Source organism: Ixodes scapularis, unplaced genomic scaffold, assembly GCF_016920785.2.
Source record: "Ixodes scapularis isolate PalLabHiFi unplaced genomic scaffold, ASM1692078v2 PGA_scaffold0__279_contigs__length_252992795, whole genome shotgun sequence".
NCBI lineage: Eukaryota > Metazoa > Arthropoda > Arachnida > Ixodida > Ixodidae > Ixodes > Ixodes scapularis.
Genome location: NW_024609835.1, coordinates 213032139 through 213052127, shown reverse-complemented (window position 1 = coordinate 213052127; position 19989 = coordinate 213032139). Strand labels below are relative to the sequence as shown.

Below are 19989 nucleotides of genomic sequence, written 5' to 3'. Positions count from 1 at the left end.
GGTCTTCACCTTGCAAACGACTCCCTTGACTCTGCCCAATCCTGGCGTAAAAAGATGCTCGAAGTGTGTAAGGGATGCTGGCGGCTTTGGAGGGGTAGACACTGAGTTAACTCGAAGGTGCACGCGTGGAGCCACGTCTGCCTACGCTAGAGGTGCAAGCCGTTTAGTCCACTCTTCCTCCAGTACCAGCGACGAGTCGTCCAGCTTCGGGGTCGTGGCTGGTTTTACTGCCATTGACTTGGGTGTCAGTGTGTGAGGAAAACGGTGGAGATTGTTCGGCCGTACTTGCGGAATCCATACCGGTGTCACCGGTCTCAGTATAAAAGCAAGACCTCGTTGCTCCGAATTTGTATGGGCTGACGGTAGTAGTTCAACAATGTGGCTGCTGGAGCAACCACGTGGGCGTCACTTGCAAACCATTGCGTGAACGTGGTCATATCCATTAGTGAGACGGATGACCCGTTGTCAAGAAGAAACTTCAATGGCGTTCCAAAGACCTTGACACTGATGTAGATTCTCGCTTCACTAATGTGACATACAATGTCGGGGTCATAATCGCCATTGTCGTAGGCATCGCTATCTGAGAGGACTTCTTCCACTTGCTTGCGTTGGGATCGCTGAGGATCTCGACGCATACTCCGGCATACACGATCAAGATGACCCCGTCTGCCACAGTTGAAGCAATATTTTTGTCTTGCTGGACAGGTGTCGTAGTTCTGGCATTTCTGTGAGCCATTCCCACAATTCGTGCAGACGCGCGTGCGACGGAAATTGACTGGCTGTCGTGAAGCCTGTAGGTTTTGTGAACCGTCTCGCGGGAGGTTGAACTGTACTTTAAAGTCCCGATGATGGTCGGACGCTTGTCCATAATACTGCTGTCTGCAGGAATACGGGTGTCGCCCGCTACCACCGCAGGTCACGCATGGTTCCAAACCACGTGCGGTGTACGTGTCGCTTGAGATTGCACCCGGCCTTGCAAAGGGTCGCGATGATGCCCTCTGTATAAATGACGGCGATGACTCATAATAGGAGTGCTGTGGAGGGCTGCTCATATGTCGGGTCTGTCGGAGTGTCCTTCCCGGAGAATGCCCTCGGCGCCCTTCGAACTGTCTCTCGCCAGATAGTCTTCGGGCTTTGACGCGGCTCTCTGTCGTTTCTGTAACTTCACAGGTCTGCCCACTGGATGTTGACGCGGTGACGTTAGCCCATTCTCGAAATTCGCGTCGTGACCGCTGAAGGTTCATGATGGTCTGCATTACTACGTCGATCGGAAGAGCTGCATCAAGGACCATTCGTCCTTGAATTTACGTCGATGCTACCCCAATCATGAACTGGTTGCGGATGCAATTTTTTGTTTGACTTCCAAAATTTGCCTGGACGGCTAACGTCCGTAATGGGGATAGAAAATCCTGAAGAGAGTCGCCTTCTCTTTGTCTACGTGAGTGGAACTGAAGCTCCCGCAGAGTCACATTTGTCGGCTGCGTCAATTCGACTTCCAGCAACTTGATGGTTTCTTTGCAGACATCAGGAGTAGCGCGTACACCTTGCTCACCACCTGCTGTTGCTACCGGAGCTAATGCTTGATCAATAGCAGGTTCAGGCGTTGGTAGTTAGTCATACATCTGCTGGCTGGCTTCGCCAAGGCAGTTCAGCAGCATCGCATGACGCCGTTCTGCAGGATACTCTCGGGCGCCCGTTGCCACCAAATAACGCTCGAACATTTTTATCCACCGTTCCCATGGAATGGGTGCAGGTCCCATCTTAGCCAAAAACTCCGGGGGGACCTTGCCGCCCGATGCCATGACGATGCCAGATGGCTTGTCAGCACCCCATGGTGCCGTTCGAAATGGTCGCCATCTTGACTTCAATCATGCGAAGAAGATGTTTCCACCGGGAAACCCAGAAAACTGTTCAATACAGAGGGTACCGTCGAGGTCAGGCTGCAGTCCTCGCTGAGGCTCAGTCCAGCGCAGGAAAAACTTGTTTTAACCCTCGTCGCCAAATAATGTAGTGTTGGGCGGTTCGTGGACCGCTATCAGAGCAAGACCACTGCGGGCAGAGTCTCGTGAGGAACTGCTTTATTCGGACCGAACACAGAAGAAGAAGATGTATTGAAGAATAACGCGATAGATAGTACAACATAAAGAAGAAGAGGTGAAAGATAAACACAGTAGGACACAACAATGGGCTTGTGGACTGCACCTCGTGTCAGGTGAAGAACTTCTTTGCGATTGACTCGAACAAGCCACTACTCTTAAATGTGGTTATACAATGACGGCTCCATGATTTCGCGGCACTACTGGTGCTACAGTAAGGGTCTGTTCACACGATGCATCTTTTAGGCGCGCAACAGTTTCGCGACACTCAAGTTTCGCGAAATATGCTCGTTCACACGTACCGCTTCACGTGCAACAATGATGACGTTTAGACTTGCGAAAATAGTTTGGGTGTTGACCATAAAGTGGCGCTTCGGTTGAAAGCCAACATCATCATCATCACCATTAGCCTTTCAGCGTCGTGTTCTCCATCTCCCGCCACATTCTAAGAATCAAAACGCAGGCGAGCTGGTGAACAATCGTAATTAAGAAATAAAACCTTAAGACAAGGAAACAAAAAGGGACATACACACCACCGTCTTAAAACCAGCACAGCATACAGTTGTCATTTACTTCCATTTACTTAATTTACTCTTAAATTGTCATCTACCTGATGTTGAATTGTCATTTACTGCCATTTACTTTATTTACTGTTGAATATGTATAATTTTGATGGAGGTTGACAAAGAAGAAGACTGTTGTGGAAGTAAATGAGAGCTGTACGCTGTGCTGGTTTTGAGACGGTACCCTTTACGTCCCTTTTTGTCTCCTTGTCTCAATGTTTTATTTCTTAATTTTGAATAAAAATAGACGCGAATTATCATCATCACCAATTACGTCTTCGTCCATCGCTGGATTTTTTTCCGATATGCTACTCACCTTTCCTTCAGTGGTGCTTTACCTGCTTGCGGAAGCGCCGGCAGTGTCCATCGTTCGTGGTTTCGGTTTTTTTCGGATTTGGCTCGGCTACAACACCGGCAGTGAAGTGGTCTTCTCAAACAGCTCACTCCCCCCCTCAAAGGCCACGTGAGAGCGTTTCTGAGCGGCCATTGGCGGCGCCCTCAGAGTCATTGACAATACACGGCAAAGTTTCAGCAAAAGCTCGCTCCAGAAGCGAGGTGTGCGCGCAACCTTTTTTAGATGCACGCGTCCTTTTCGGACTCGTTCAAACGGCGCAACCATTTCGCGAAAGTACGTTTCGCGACACATGATGCGCGAGAAAAATGCATCGTGTGAACGGGCCTTAAGGTGCAACCCCACCCTTGGTTAGTGTGATTCTGAACCAACAGATGGCGGTGGGATCGCCTTCCAGGCCTGTACATTAATGCGAGAAATCGTGTGTGGTGGCGCGTCAATGCAGTTGGGTATTTTTCTATATCCTGAATTCGGCATCCCTTCCTTCGCTTGTTTTTTTCTGCACAAGCTTTTTTGGAACGCGCACGACTGTGCCAGTTCTCGTGCAAGGGGGCCCGTTGCCTACGTTCCGAGCTCACGTCTCCAGCAAATAGGTCCGTAGCTCTCAAGATTTGAGCAGCGCTCCAAGCGAGCAAAATAGAATATTTTGGCTCGCGTTTCGAACGTACGTCATCGCGCTTCCCCACTACAATTTTTTATACTCCGTTCCATTATAAGTGCCAGCGTAGCAGAGGCTACGAGAGCGAGCTCCATGCTTTCAGTGTCCCTGCCAAGCAGGCACGCGCGCTCGTCCAGTGCGAGCATCGTTCAGGGGAACATGCTTTAGCAAGTATAGCTTCGGCTTCGCTATCAAGTAAAGTGAAACATACGGACTCACGGAAGCTATGAAAGAGAGCAATAAAATAATAAAGCTGAAAGGAATGTTTAAAGGAGCTGTGCAACGATATTCAATTGGAATGTTTTTCTCTCTACCCGAGCTCACTGGCACACCTGGGACTCAAGGATACTCACACGCAACGCCACTGGCCAAGAAACGCCTTTGTTGCGGTGTAATTTCAAGGACAAAAGCGATCATTTTCATTCAATCTCTCCTTTGCAAAATTTGATGACGTAACTCGGGGATCGCAGTACACCCAAGTGACGATATTTGAATGCGGCTCATAGATTGGACCCAAGCATTGCGTGGGCACTCGACTTGGGCTCGTGACAATTGCTATCTCGAGAAGCATTCGGGTTGTAACCCGTGTCCAATCGCTGCAACGACGACAATAGCCGAACCATAACAATGTCTGGAACTCAGCGCGTGTCCTGCGCTTTGCCAACCCCAGCGCGTGGCTATGATCAACATTGGCGGCATATAATCGGCTCCAGATCACGTGGCCGCTTGTTCTGGCTGCGAGTTGAGGGGGTGAATGCTGCTCGTTGTTCTTAAATTTTTTTCTGGGACTTCTATTGCGTGGGGTGAAAAACGAACGCGTGTTTCATAGGTCATTAACGTTAGGGATCCGTTTTACGCGGTATTTGTACAAAGTACAAAAATTGTTGCATTGCTCCTTTAATGGGACGCTAAGGCCGCGAGGAGCATAATTCTTTTTTTTTATTTTAGTTTCTTTTTAGACGTTTTGTGATCGCGTGTCTACAGATGCTGACAGATGCTTGCATTCGAACGTGGCACGTGGAAAATCGAACGTTGCAGCGCCGCCTGGATGGTGCTGCCAGCATAACATGGTCGCGTCTTGCGGACGCGCTCGCGCCCCCTGCCCGAGAGCAACCGGTCAATGGGGGCAGAACAAAACGCGAAACTCGTCCTGAGCCAAATGGCGAAACACATGCACAACAAAACCACCGACGCGCTGAAAAATATAAAAGTGCCTGTGCGCCGTTATCGGAGATTTCAGAGGCCAATTACACATATTTTAATGTGATCAGATTTATATTGACATTAATGAAGGTCACGAGAAGACGAACAGTGAATTTAAAAATAAAGGTTTATTCAACAAACTTGTGGCAAACAAAAAAGTAAAAAAAGAGCATCGAGGCAGCAGAAAAGCAGGCGGCGATTCGGCAGCGTAACGGAGAGCAAGAGCGAGGCTGACTCGACAAGGTCGCGGGCTGCTGCTTATCTACAGTGCGTCACCATATCGAAAGTTCGGCAAAGAAGGTTCAAGCGTCGCGTTCTCGGGGCGAGGATGAACTAGAACTTTCGAGAAAACAAGAAAGTAGGGCGAAAGTTACGTCTGGTGCAAGAATGAACGTGAATCTTCTAGAAGTCCGTGACCGCGCGTTAATTTCTCGGCTCTGCGGGCGACAATATGACGGGCCGGCCCTTTTATAGTGCATGTGTTTGGCTCTTTGTGGATTTTCAGGAAAACGTGATGACGTGATAGACTTGGGTTTCCAAAATTCTAGCTTGAGAAATTAATTACCTGAAAAATAAAAAATAAACTTTTTTTGGGCCATCAGGTGTCTCATTTAGGTAACTGGGTGTTTATTTTGACCAAAACCAAGACACTGGAAAACACAAAAAAAATTATACTCAGGCTTAGATGTTGAGTTTGTTAAACCCAAAGTAGGACTGGTGCTGGTATCATGATAAAGAAATGCCGAGGTTAAAATTAACTCACAGCAATAAATGACAAGAATTAATTTTAATACGAATTCAGTAATAAATGCAATGACTGGCCAGGCAAAGATTCTGGGTCTGTGGATAGCTTTTGCACGTAGTTTAAGCAATGTACAGTGTGTTACAAAAACAAATGTTACAAGTTTTTTTTTTTTTTCTGCGAAAAGAAGCCAAGTATCGCAGAACGCTCATTTTCCGCCCAAAGGTAGCGCTAGAGGTCACAACCAGAGCCCGATCCGATGCCTTATTCAAAAGTTATAAGGGATTTTCTGCAAATTTCAATGGGAAAATGGCGGTCGACGGAGTTTTCGAATATGAGGCTCAATGGTACCAGAAATCGAAAGCGGGCAAAAATAGGCACCATGTACCCATTGAAATTTTCAGAAAATCACTTTCAACTTTTGAATAAGGTGTCCATTCGGGCTGAAACTTTGGCATCTGGTTATGACTTCTAGCGCTACCTTTGGTCTGAGAATGAGCGTTCGGGGATGCGTAGTGTATTTTTCCAATAAAAAAAAACTGCAATTTTTTTGTGACATTCTGTACCAGTTTTACTTTGGTGATTTGTCCGCGCAAGTAGTGGTGTTCAAAAATGAAAAAGATGCAAAGGAGTAGAGTTTGACGTTGTGTAAATATAGTGTAAACACACACATGGTACGCTGATCAAGAATGAAACAGCCCTACATTTTACACTAGCGTTGACCGTATCGAAAGTTAAGGGTGCATCAAAAGCTAAAGCTTGTACACATATACCACTCAGACATATATGTTTGAATGCTCATAGTACATTATTACCTTGAGATTTGGTGTAAGTTGGCTCCTGATTGCTGACAAGAGAAAGAAAAAAAAACATTCTAACTCTGGGTTGATAACAGCTATCAGTCATCTTAGCGCCAATTATTAGTATTCACTGCATGCCAACGGTCGCATGCTTAGAACGAGTTTTTCCCACCTGATTTCATACAATCGCAATTGTTCTTGACAAACAACAATGTTTACTCAGGCAAGCCGTCAGATGTGAAGCTTAGAATATTTTGTATTGATCGTGGCACACGTAACAAGTTGCATAGATTTTTTTTTTTTTTACAATCCGCGAAATACAGGCTGAAACAAGGAGACGGTAGGCTCTTTAAATCGACCGGAAAATTCGGTTTCTTGACCTATCGCGCAACGACTTTGTGCAGCGTTGGCCACAGATGGTGCATTTATTTTGTAAAATTTGAAAAGAGCGAACTTACCTGAGGAAAAAGTAAAGAAAGAAAAAGGCTTAGCTCCTATGGAAACACAGCGAAGCTACCGGTCTTCAAACAACACGGCGCCGTTTCGCACGGGACACAAGAGATGGCGCAACGAACGCCGCCAACGAACGAGCATACGGCGCCGAGAGCCAGCGTCTTTAGCAGACAATCTTTTCAACTCAAGCGACGCGCGTTCCGCAGGCGGCGACAGTCGCAGAAACAAAAACAGGCGCGGTAACAACGAGGAACTACAGTTCCTTGTCTGCTAACTTCGGCGGCTCTCGGCGTCGTCTGCTCGTTCGTTGGTGGCAGTTGGCGTCGCGACCGCTTGCGCCATCTCTTGTCTCCCGTGCGAAACGGCGCCGTGTTGTTTGAAGACCGGTGGCTTCGCTGTGTTTCCATAGACGCTAAGCCTTTTTCTTTCTTTACTTTTTCCTCAGGTAAGTTCGCTCTTTGCAAATTTTACACAAAAAAAATGCACCATCTGTGGGCAACGCTGCACAAGGTCGTGGCGCGATAGGTTAAGAAACCGAATTTCCCGGTCGATTTAAAGAGCCTACCGTCTCCTTGTTTCACCCAGTAGATTGCTCCTGGGCTACCTTCGTCTCTAATGCATGTAGCACACAAAAGAGTCCCAACTGAATCGCAGTGGGAAACGAAAACAATAATGATTAACAAGCGTGTAACCACGCGAAAACTGAGGGCATTGCACAAATACAGAAGGTAAGTTTTGTTTCACTAAATACATTACCAGTAAATATTTGGTTTTATCCTGCGAGCGAAGCAGAACGTACAAGTGCGAGCATACTGCCCTGAACTACACTTTTAGTGAATAAGCGCACCATGAAAAGCATCGCGCTCGCTTTCATAGCTTTTGGTGCGCTCAAACCTTTGAAAACACAATTATAATCAATTGTATTATTTCAATTATTTTTATTAAATGCGCTTACGATTAATCTTTTTTTTTGTCTTTGCGTTCTCGTGCCATTTTCTTAGTTATATAATATTTTTCCAGAAGTCCGGCAAATATAGTCTGTTTCATCATAAGTAAGAGCCGCATAAGAAAAAATGTAGGTAAAAAAAAAGAAAAAAGACCGCGAACACGCGGACACACACCAAAAATGCATTGTGACGGCGCATTCAAAATTTTTCGTTAGTTTTTTTAGAGAGCAAGAGTTTCGTAGGGCGACATTGTTACCCGTTGTAGATTATAAAAAGTGCAGTACAACTGTTAGCTCGTGGTCTTTAACGTGCATTGCGCAGTATACGTGATACACGGTCGCAGGACGACAGGATGCAGATGGTCGACTGAACCCAGGGTCCCTGCTAGAGCCCCTTGATAAAGGCGTTTTTTACAAGTACCGCCAACTACTGTTGTGGAAACGCGCAAGACGCGTGCCACGAGCGGGTGCTCCGCCGCCATTCGCTTTCAAGGGCCAGTCATTTTAGTGCTGTGCCGCCATTTGCCTCCAAGGGCCGCTCTAGACACGGGCCTCGTGCACCGGCACCTTCAAGGTTATTTGAAAGGCCAACGCAAACACATCTAGGGGATTAAGTCCCTACACGTTCTTCAGCGTGAGCTCCGTGCTTTGAACGGAGCTCTTGCTCAAGCATATCTCCACGTGCTCTGATCTGCGGCCACAACACAGCCAACGATCCCCCACTGCACGTGGTTTATCCTAGTGAGCTAAACCAAATCAGCTACGCTTAGAGCACCGTGGCTTAGAGTATCGGCCCTCTTTTCCCCGATATTGTTGTGGGCACCACCACCTTGGTGGTTAGTAAAAAGCAAACTCAACTACCAATCGTCATGATTCAAAAGTGCGACTTCCACAGCATTAGTTTCGGTGTCAGAAAGTTCACGTAATATTGCTTTGCTTTGTCGCGAACTGTTTAAACATTTGCGGAGGACGGAAAAGCGTTTCCTGTGATTTCAGATAAAGATTTAGATAACTGACAAGCATCAGTTTAAGCACCAAGATGTCTATGAAGCCTAGCTTATTTAGTGGCTCCCCGACCGCATAGGCACAAAAAGAGAACGAACAGCTTGACCTCGCGCTCCAGGCGCTGGTTCAGTGGCGTCATCAGCCCGTAGCGTTGGTTGCGCTTCGAACTAAGGTAAAGCAAAGCAAATATTCAGATCTTAGGGTTTCACAAGCCAAACCGACAAAAATCATTTAACACGCCCAAATAAAAAAGAAAAGTGTGGGTTTATTTTGGCTAACTGGATACTTTCTGGCGTGCAACCGAAATCCCACATTGGCATCCGTCGGATTGCGGGCACCTCGGCCGATTTTTAAACCCGACAAATATGGATTAATGGGCCAGCGCGTTAACTCAGAGACGCTGAGACGTTTTATTGTTTTGTGTTTTGTTTTAATACCATTGACACTTAAGAGCCACCGAGGTGGTTTTTGAAACAAAATATAGTCAAACCATTGCGACAAGCATAGTTTGACTACGAAAATGATTTTTGCAAGTGATAAAAACATTAAAATGTTTTCGCATATGCTGCGGAATCTGAAATGGCAGAATGCATTTCATGACGCCCATTTCATTTTGATCGCGTCGGGCATGTGTACTAGAGACACTCTATATGGCACCGTAGCTGCCGGAGTAGCGACACGACGCAAAATTATCTAGATGTACGACGTCAGAAGCGCTGATAGTGATCTCCATTTTGGGCCTGGGAGGTTGTCATGGTAACCGTGCTTCTAGCGACGCCGGGTGGCAACCTTTGTAGTCTAGGACTCTAGTTGATATCTCCATTCGTTCATTGAAAAGTGGAATAAAAGGCTTGGCATCGCGGTACGGCAAGAACCTCTGGAGGAACGGTGCCTGTTTTTTTTCTGAAAAGTGAGACGATTTGCAGCCCGGGGACTGTAGGGCGACGAGAGCATGCTATGGTATCGTACGTGCACGGACAAGGCGAGTGGTTTTCGGCGCCGCCGGGATGGCGGCCGCTTCGTGGGACGAACGTACCGTCCTAGTACTTTCGGACTTCGCTCCGATAGAACAAAATCCGATCACACCGGCCACGACGGGACGATTGGCTCAGGACATGACTGCTTCTCGACTGCCCCATAGTGAACGAGTATATGTTTAGCATCATACTCCTTCAGGACCCGACCATCCCTTCAAGATGGGATTCTCTCACCCACTGGTGAGGAGCGACGTCGAAGGGGTTCAACCAAGAAGGACGGCATGCATGGTCTCTAGGGAATTTTTGACGCCATCAAAAAAGACGGACGCCGGATATGAGGTGTTTTTGCCGACAGGCCAAATGGTCGTTCGGAAATTTACCGGCATTCAAAAAGTCAATATTTTTATCTGGTGTAGCACACATATCCGTGTTAAAGGGGCTACGAAATTATTTTTAAACTTCTTCTCCCTTACCTGTAATCCTCAACTCAAAAAAGAACTGTGAAATCACGCAGTCGTGACATGCTAGGGCACCGGTGCGATGACCCCAAGCTTTCACCGTGCTTTTTAAGCACACCGTAGAACTTGGCATTCGCAAGTGATCATGATAAGTCTTTTCAGGGCACTCATTCGCCAGGAACGCGAATTCAAATATCCATGGACGAATTGATTTCTGACGAGTGCATACATCTGAGCGACGCAGTTTTCGTGTTAAATGCGTGATCTGGGGTCGGCTGACGTCATTTTGGCCATTGTAGGCATTGTAAAGAGGATATTTAGAAGCATACACACATGATGATAACGTCATAGCACACTGACATTCAGGAGCACAAGACGGGCCCAGCTACAGAAAATAAATATTACACTCGTAAGAAATAAATACTTCTGTAACTTGTTAATTACAAAGACGAACACACCTCTGAGCATCTAAGTTTAGTAGTATGTGTTGATGCATTGTTATGTAGCAGGACATTTCATAAACGTCACTTGAGCAAACGCCAGTTTTTCACTTGAAAAACAAACCAAAAACACTGTGATCAATTGCAAGCTATTGCAACGAAAGCAAGTTATATCAACATCTTCAGAACTGCCATTTCGTAAAATTGGCGATTAGTAAAAAAGATTAAAGATCGCAGGAGCTTCCTCGCTAAAAAATGCTGTGATTATTCGGTGACCCAGGGCTGAAACAATTTTCCCTAGGCCCTACACGTGCCGTATACCTTTCGTTGTGATTCTTAGAAATCCAGACTTTCAAAGGAAGCTAGAAAAATGCGAAAATTTTATCCTAAAAGCTATATGGAGCGTAAGTTCGTCTGCCTCTTTTTGCAGGGGTTGTGGTGACATCAGAACGCCGAGATCTGAGTGGCTCCGATTGAAGGATAGTGGGTAGACCTAAAAGTAAGCTGCCTTGAGGCCTACCCACTATTCTTTATTCATATCCAATCAGAGCTCGGCGTTCTGACGTCACCACAACCCCTACTAAAAGAAGCAGACGAACTTGCGCTGCGCATATCGTAAAATCGTTAATTAGTATACTTGGGTATTGTGTGAATATTTATACAGCGTGTAGTTGGTCAGCCATTTCAAAGTTGCGACGAGTCACTCGCTGCAGATGGGCAATTTAGCCAATGCAGTATAACCGCTACCCTGGAGCTTATAGGTCTTTAACGTGCACCACGCAGTTGTGATACACAACCGCAGGCCGGTACCATGCTCATCCAGATCGAAACGGGCAGGGTGGGGTTTGAACCCAGGTTCCCTGGTTGATTAGTACAAAACGTCAAAATGGCAGGAGCTTCCTCGCTAAAAGTTTGTGATCATACGGTTACCTGGGGCAAAAACAAAGTCCCCAAGGCCCAACATGCGACGCTTAGATTTCGCATAGATTCTCAGACATTCCAACGTTCAAATAAAGCTAAGAGAATGCGAAAATTGCATGCTAAATGTCTTATCGATCCTCAAACACATCCGGAAACCCCAGCACCGCTAAGGCGATATTACTGATGTTGTCGCACAGGTGCTAATATCCAGGGCGATCTTGCAGAAAAAGGGTATAGAGTATCATTCTTTCAGATCTTCACGTTATACCTACGTCAGAGAGCACGAAGAAACCATATATCGTCGGCAAGCTGCGGCACATCACGACTCCACGTACCGAACAAACTCGCATCCACCAGCTCTGGGCGCTGCCATCTTACCGATGACATCACGGCTCTTGAGAGGTCACGTGACGAGTCGTCACTCGGTTGCTAAGGAAACCGAGCCAGCTCAGCTCGTTGCTATGGTACCGCGTGTGACCAATCGCGGTGAGAGGCAGCACAAGGAAAAGCGTGGCGCTACTCTGGCAGCTACGCTGCCATATCGAGTGGCTCTAATGTGTACCGACGCACAGCAGAGCGCGCAAAAGTAGCTGTGGTGCACCCGCAGCCTCGCGCTTGTTGTTCTGACACCTCTGGCTTGCTTACTGCGGGCATCCAGGCATCTGAGACCCGGACACCTGGCACTTTTTCTGTCTTTCACGTGGCGTTCCAAGCGGCACACGACGGAAAATGCACATCAAGCTGTTCTTGAACACGTGTCGCCATCTGTACTTTATCTTAAGAAACTACAATTTGCCGTAACTCAATGGGGAACGTTTGAGGTCTTATAACATTCTTAACGTGTAATATATCAATATGGAAGTTCTGTAAAATGTAATATCGAAGGATGCTTCCTAATTTAATATCTCGTTATTTTGATTAGTTGACGTGATTCCGTTTTTATAGCGCCATAAATATTACCATTTTAAACTTCATTTTTTATTTTAAAATATACATTATCTGAACAGTTCGTTGCTTACTTTTTTTAATTTATTACATCAAACCGAACGCTCACGTAAAATATCGTAGAGGATGGGACGTTATCAGTAGAGAAATCATTTTTTCAATATTAGAGACTGTGGTCTATTAAAAGTTGAATAATTGACTAACAACTAAATATAATCGTAATATTGAGACATTAAGATATTGTTGAAAAACAGCTCTCTAATTTGACACTTACTTTATAATTGTAAGATACATAGAAAAAAGTTATAAGCCATCAAAAAAGCACCAAAATGTCATGCACGGTGGAGTTGCACCTTAAGAGCCCTAATGCCTCCTACATGGCGCCAAGGCACTGATAGCAGACGACAATGTTGGTCTTGATTTAGAGTCTAGCCGGATTGTCTAGTCGGATGTTGGTATTGATTTAGAGTCTAGCCCCTTTTTTCCGCATTTGATTTATCATTCATTCGATTTAATTTTGACATTAGGCTCTGAGCTGATTTCGGAGCTTCGTGTCTGTCAGTCCCTTTTCGTCCTCTTGCTGTAGAGTTATCATGTCTAAGGAATCTCTACTGCATTAATTTTTGGAAACCCGTATAGCAAATACCAGCAGAGACAAACGAAATAATTTAAGAGAGAGAGAGAGAAGTGTGCAGGGGAGGGTCGCGCCAGTGGCCTCGGAACGGCTTCGGAAAGGGCGACACAGGGTATTGAGAGAACAGTTCCCCTCCCGTCTTCCCCACGCCGTCACTAATTTATCCGTATCTCTCCTTAGCGAGCGAAGAGGACTCAGCGTCCTTGAGGGAGGAAGACACTGCGCATTTTTAGGATGACAGTGCAGGAAGAACTACACGCCGGCCGGACCTAGGGTGCCTCAATATTCTTCTGTTAAGGGCGAAGCCACCCTTTGTAGTACCCGACGCCGACAGCACGCGCTCACGGGTAAAATACAAAGAAATCGACGAAAACAAAATGTCGCCATAGCACAGTCAGCGCCGCAAACGCGTGAAGGGACCCGTTCTTTCACGCGCTTCTCAACAAAAAATAAAAATAAAAGCGTGAGACAAAATGACCAGATGTCTCCACCCTAAGCAAACCGCACATAAAGGTATCCTAGCCGGACCAGTTATCACCTGCACCGCTCTCTGCGTGTGGTTACGAGAGGGATTGTGATCACGTGAATAAAAATAGACCTGCGATTGATTCACCGAACTTCTTAGCTTCTTCTATATTCTCAGCTTAGGGTTGATGGAGTCCAGCCCGCGAAACACTCGCACATACGCACACACATGCGCACAGAAAGTGGAATCGCGTGCACCAAGGCCACACGAAAAGGTAGCGACTGGAAGACGGTGGAAACGGTCTCCTCAATTTCCAACACGCCCATCCGCGAACTGCAAGTGGGCCGATGCACTTCGCAATTTATGCATGTTTCGTTTTTTGTTTTTTTTTGTTTTTTTCTGGCAGAAATAGCTCTTTTCTCCAAGGAACAAGAATGGCAAGATAATCATGCGGATACCAGGACACCGTGGTGTCCGTTTCTGAGTTCCCTGGGTGCATTTCATTGCTTAGCAGACTGTTTTTATCGGGCGAGGCGGCTTGGCGGCTTCGCCATCCACACTACCTTATGCTGGAACGGGCAAGAACGGTGGTTCTAGAGTTCCGATCACCAGCAGCGTATTTCGTCTTAGTGCCAAGTGCGATCTTCAACATGCGGATTTCCAAGGCCATGGATATTCCTTCGGCAGCGCCTACACACCGGTGACCTTCCTTTGTTGTGGGCATGCATGGGACCACTAGCTTCGACGGACCGAAGACACGACGGACCTCCTTCTCTTCCAAGCGAGTGAAGAGGAGACGTCCCCCTGACCATCGGGGATAGGTATTCTTGTTACGCAATGTACGCTTTGTCACTATTCGATGAGTTTGAACCGTGTCGAACTCTGTGCCAGGAATCTCCGACGAGTTCAACGTGTAATCCACTGCGATCGGTCCGAACGTCCCTGTACAGCGCTAGTTGTAAGTGTTTTTTATTCCAATAGACCGTGAGAGATGTTCTGATTGGTTATTTCTGTGTTCGAAGTCATTTTTATTTCATTTTTCTTTTTAAAACATGGCTGTCTTCTTGGCGGTAATTGTGTGCTGTAGTAAAACGCCCTCCCGGTATGTCCAAAGCCGAATACCACAGAGCGTTGAGTAGTCCTTTTCTGCCAAGGTTCGGCTTGTTGGGTGCGAGTGGAGTGTCAGTTATGTCACCGCGCTTTGCGAGTGTAATTGACAGTAATTGTCTTTACATGACAAGCTGTTTTGTGCGCGTGATTTATTTTAAATTCTTGATTGATTCAAGCATAAAGTTTTGTTCTACTTTCATGTTGTTACGTACAACGAGCTATTTATTGAACTATTAATTAATTAGTGGGCTTGACACTGGTGAGCTGAAGAGGGAGCTCAGCGGTTGGATTTATAAATTGTAAATATTATGGAGGCCATATGGGTATATTTATAACTACATATTTTCGTGCCACAAATAACGTATGTCTTAAAAACTTTTTTTTTCAAATCAACGTAGAAATACTGGGTGTGAATTACAATGGCGAGATTGTAATTCTTAAGACTTCTTAAACCTATATGAAAGGTTGAAAGACGTCATGATGTTGCAAGTGTAGATGTAATATTTATGAAATGACCTTCGCACTATTTAATTAATTTTTTTTTTTAAATCACTATAAATATTTTTATTTAAATCGATCGAGCTTTGGGTTAGGACAAATCGGACGAACAAAACAATAGCAAACGCCTGGTCCGTCTTGCTAGAAACAGCGTCTCAGCTGAGACGGGGGTAAAGAAAGCACTGTCAAAGCCAGCATACGAGCTGAACGGGACTCAAACCTCGACTCAAGACGCCCACGCGCCCGAGCCTTTACAGTGCCTTCGGCACATTGATACTTTAGACCAATGTTGTTGTAAAAAAATATCTTCAAACGCCGGTCTAAAAACATGCTTTTCGCGCAAGGGTCGTCAAATTATGAGGCGCTGGAGAAATGCAGCCTTCTGCATTAAGTCCTTATTTCGAACTCTTTTTGTTCGCCTTCCGCCCATTGAAAAGCACGCGGGAAGGGCCTTAGAACGCACCTGATATCACTGCACCGCAGCGTTCTTCCGCAACATGAAGTTCGTCTGCTTTCCTCGCCGTCACCATGGCAACGAACGCCGAATGAATGGAAGCACGCACGATACCGCCGCGTGAAGCCAGCAACAGCTGACGCCATTTTACGAACGCCGTCTGCTAGCCATAGCCGAATGCTGTGTGCCAGATCAACCGCGCGGCACAAAGACGACGAAGCTGAGACATGCCGACTGCGATTGAGCAAGCAACAGCACCGCGAGACGACTGCAACAGGGGCATTTATTGGGATCGAAGGCGCGAAATAAGCAGGATATTTTTTTTATTGGAATTATGACGCGTGATTCCACGGTCGGCATCGTTACAAAGACAAAAGTCGGATCCAACAAAATTAAGAAACAAAGTGAATAAAAATTAACAAAAAAAATATTAATAAGGGAGTTGTTATCGGCCGGCGTGTTCTTTGATGAGAGGTGTTGCTTGCGACGTTCCTTGCTGGTTTTCTTTTTTGTTTCTTTACCCTAAAGGATGCGACGACCCTTATTTGAAGCTGATTTGTTAATTCAACGACAAACAACGCGTCGGAACGAAGGACGGGGGGGGGGGGGGGGGGGGGGGGGGGAGTCTTGGCGTTAGAATTCGACGTAGTCTAAGTGAAAAGTAAGAATGCACAATATATACCGTTCTGCCAAGACCGCTATACTTCGCACTCGACGAGGCCTCATGACGCCGCCGACGACCGTTAGGCTATTTATTCTGTTTCTGTAGATTTTTTTATCTCGACGACTACTCCACCGTGCCCCAGAGTTTCCAGCGGAGGGCCGGCAGTTTTTAATAATTAATAAATAAAGGGCACTCTTCCATTCTGCTTCGTCTTCGTTCCTGACCCTATAGAAATATGAGCGAGAAACGTTAGCGCCACGTATAAAAAAAAAAAAAAAAAAACGTTTAGTTCATGGTCGGATTGGTTAAGGTTACAATTAGTCCGAAGCAATTAGTCCAATAATTAATTAGTCCAATTATTTAGCTTTGTTATTAGCATCATTTGTATGCCTGCCTGAATACAGCGCCCAACGAGAAGACATGAGAAGAACGCTGCAAGTGCTGGACCATAAACAAAAGCGCTACAAAAACAGATTGGGGAGGCTGGACTCCTGGGCCAACTTTGAGTGCGTGCGCGTGATATGTGCGTGTATGCAATTCTTTCTTTTTAGATTGTAGGCGCGAAAAGTTGACACGGGCTAGGGCATGAGCAATGCAGAGTCTCGGCCAACATCTCGTTGCCGTTACTCAGGCCCTAGTCAGTGTGGATTTTTCGCACCGATAATCTAAAAAAGAAATAATATTTTTATAGCGTCAGGAACGAAGCAGCATAGGAAGAGTGTCCTTCAAACGACAATAATAATAATTATTAAAAACTACCAGACCGCCGCTGGAAAATCTGAGGCACGGTGAAGTAATCGTGCAATAAAAAATTGAAAAAAAAAAAATAACCTAACGGTCGTCGGGGGCGTCATGAGGCCTCGCCGAGTGCGGAGTATAACGGTCTTGACATACGGTATATATTGTGCATTCTTACTTTTTTTTTAGACTACGTCGAATTCTGACGCCAAGACTCCCTCCCTCCTTCGTTCCAACGCGTTGTTTGTTATTGAATTAACAAATCAGCTTCCAATAACGGTCGTGGCATCCTCTTTTGTAAAGAAACAAAAAAGAACAAACAAGGAACATCGTGAGCAACACCTCTCATCAAAGAACACACCGTCCAAGAACGGCTTCGTCTTATTTTTATTTTTTTTATTCACTTCGTTACTTCATTTTGTTTTTGTTGTTGGGTCCGACTGTACTCTTCTTTGTAACGATGCCGACTGTGGCAACCGTTCTCGTCATACGATTGGCGTTCGTTTTGTCGCGCGATGGTTTGTTCCGACCGACAAACCATTCGCGGTTCTGCTTGTTGAGCCCGCTCGGCGCTTTATCCTTCCAGAGGCGAGCATCGCAGTGCCATGGCGTTTAACTTGTGCCGTCTTCATGACGCCATCAAAGACCCTCTTGAATCAATTACTTTTCTTCAGGGCATGGGCCTGGTCCTGGGATTTTGTGCGTGCCCAGAGTGCGAAGGTGCGATGATGCTGTAAGTCTGCGCTAGATCTGCATATGGCTACTCGTGGAGATGGGGTGTGTGGATGACTCGTGAGGCGCCCAAGAAGAAGCCGGTCCAGGTTCAGTGCCGGGGCGAGGTCTCGGTACGGATCCGTTCCTTTTTAAGGGGTCGAACCTGACGCTTCCCCAACTCATGAAAATCATCTACCTCTGGTGCCAGAACCTACCGTGCACCGTCATTCAGCGGGAGACTGATGTCGCAAGTAAGACAATAACTGATTGGACGAGTCTTTGTCGGGAGGTTGTGGTAAAGGCCGGCTACGCATTCACGTTTGATTGGCGGCGAAGGCGCCACTGTAGAACTAGGTGAGAGCAGGGGCGGATTTAGAGGGGGGGGGGGGGGGTCCGGATGTCCTAGCCCCCCCCCCCCTCTCTTGATTTCTGCATGTGTAAAAATTCAGGGCGTGGAAACGGGGGAAGGGGGGGGGGGGTTCTAAACATATGGTACGCTGACGAACAGCTCACCCCCCCCCCCCCCCCCCCTCTCTAGAAATTCCTGCATCCGCCCCTGTACGAGAGTATGTTCGCGAGGCAAAAGTACCATCGTGGGGATTTAAGGCCTGGCCAGTGGGTTTTCGGGGGTGTCGAGCGTGGCAGCGGGTGCTGTTTTCTCGTTCCGGTGGAGACCCGTGACGATAAAACCCTGCAAGGGCTAAGAGACGAGTGGGTCCGCCCTGGAGCAAGAATAATCACTGACTGCTGGGCTCGCTATCGCAAGCTTTCAGATGACGCTCATTTCACGCACCTCACCGTCAACCACAAGCTGCTTTTTTTTTTACCAGTAAAGCGCTCCTCAGAATAAACGTCCGCTTGCGTGGAGTTATTCAGTTTCTGAAAGACTGTCCATGCTATGATTCGGATAGGAATGGAAAAGCTTTCCATTGCGGATATCGAGTTTTGTCTTTCACTGAGGGCAACACTACCTGACTTGGACTTTCTTAAAATTATACTTACGTCCCCCATCTTTGACATAATTTCATATCATTTCCTTCACTGATCTCTCCAGCGTGGGAAAAAAAATACCATAGCAGTCAGCACTTCAAATATGGCAAACGCTGAGAAATATAATGGAATCGGGGAACTCTAAATTGGAGACACGCACTACGAAGCCACAGACTATGCAACGCCATCAACAAGCACTTCCAAATGTGTAATACAAAATATACCGGATGATGACACTGCGGAAGACACCAGTAAAGCCTCATCGTCAAGAAGGATCCCCGCATCCTGCACGTTCGTCATATGGGAAACACCGGCTCAGTCATCATCGTCTTTAAAGGCCCAACAGTACTATTATACGTCTACTACAGGGCGAGGAGTACCGCTGCTACCTCCACAAGAAAAAAGTCGAAGTGTGCGAGGCCTGCGGCCGCATCGGTCTTCGCGCAGACGTATGCTTGACCCCCGAACATCAAAATATATAAAATGTGGTGTCCAAAACGCCCACAGACAATCACAACTGCAACCCAACGATTTCGATATGTCCTCCTTCCCAAGGGACAACCGGCCGCGCCGTCAACTCTCAACGTAACATGTGGGAAGACATGATCATAGATCAGATTTGTGTCTATCTCGAATACTCTAGCCAATATACTGTATTTCAAATACTTCTTGAAGTATCTTGGTATCCTGCAGATACTTTGATCGAGAGTATTTAATACTCTAGTTTAAATACATTTCTGAATATCTTGTGCTCATTTTCTCAAATACATTTTTGACATTCCACCATTTTTCGAGTTTTTCGGTGTGAAGTTGCGTGGGCATGGCACGAGCAAACGCGAACATTCTTTCGAGCAACCAGATCCTGTTGCTAGCTCCGATTAGCTGAGGTGACTATGGTTGGGAACCCCTTTAGTTGAGCTCATAAGAGAAAAAAAACTCCTTTTTGCCGATTGTGATTCATATTTCAGCCCAAATTCGTATAATGAAGGTTTTTCTCCTCGCCTTCCCAAAGGCACTTTTTTTTCCTAGAGTTTCCTCAAAACAAATTCTCAAACAAAGGGGGTCATTTTACGGAAGTTAGGATTGGATGCCACACTGAGGCGGCGACGCAGTCCGGGGAAAAACCTACGACAACAATGCAGATTTGAGATTCAAATAGTAA

At 46.3% G+C, this 19989-nt stretch overlaps 1 pseudogene; it reads right to left on the bottom strand.

Annotated features, from left to right (window-relative positions):
• Positions 1-314: 314 nt before the first annotated feature.
• Positions 315-1694, bottom strand: LOC115315299 (annotated as a pseudogene).
• Positions 1695-19989: the final 18295 nt, after the last annotated feature.